The sequence below is a fragment of the Apis dorsata genome, unplaced genomic scaffold (genome assembly GCF_000469605.1).
Source record: "Apis dorsata unplaced genomic scaffold, Apis dorsata 1.3 scaffold_188, whole genome shotgun sequence".
Classification (NCBI taxonomy): Eukaryota; Metazoa; Arthropoda; class Insecta; order Hymenoptera; family Apidae; genus Apis; species Apis dorsata.
In genome coordinates, this window is record NW_006263473.1 from 1,732,703 (window position 1) to 1,733,699 (window position 997).

Genomic DNA, 997 nt, shown 5'->3' on the forward strand with positions numbered 1-997 from the left:
CCAGGCTTAAAAACAAGTAATAAAATAATATATCTCTAAATCTGGCTCACAATCCCCTCCTATGATTCCTAACCTATAAGTCACAACGAAGCCATATCACTTTATGTAACGTTACGTAAAGAGATCAATTCGAGGATTAAAAAAAGTACGTTACAGCTGAGGAAAAGATTAAATAACAGGGATAAACTGCAAAAACTCCTTCTCCACTTTCGATCTCGATCAATCTAACCTAGAAGGGTCGTTCCTTCCAGACCAGGAATTTTTCCACTGACCCGTACCATCCCAATCATCCTCCTCTCCGAACGTTCACGAACGCTCGAAGGCTTTCCAAGCCGATTTTCAGCGTGGGTGCACGCGAGGATCGTTGAGCTACCATCACGAACAGGACCGAGACGAGAAGAGACGCGAGAGGGGAGGAGAGGAAGAGAGGAGGGAGAGAGCAACGACGAATCATTCCCACAATTACGCAACCGAGTTCCCCGAGTGCCCCGTCCTTCGAATTCGTCCTTAATGAAGGATAATCACGTTTAATTGCCCGCCCCGAGGCGTTGGCTGCAACCCTCCGGCCGGGATCTCTTACCAGCGTTAGGAACAGTTTCGTGAGACCATCTCCGAGGCAGAGGAGGAGACCCTTTGCAGCCGCGCAATTAGTAGAGTTGGGTCAAAGAAAACGTTAACGACTTTCGGATCGTGGATCCATCAAGGATGGCTCCGGGTCGTGCGTTAATTTCGATCGAGAACTAGGATGAAACGAGGGGAGAAGCGTCCTTCGATTAAAGTGTTGGCTTTTTGCACAGAGGGACACGAATTTTTTTAAGAAATTTCGAGGAAGAGTGATGATTTACGCGCAGAGATGTTATTCCTTCTTGCTTCGTGTATAAGTTTTATATTTATGGAAAAGTTACAAAGGTTTTTGTGTATTTAAATAAAAAGAGTTTTCGTTGTTTGATCTTAGAAACTTTTAATAGGTTTTTATTATAATTTGATATCTATAAAG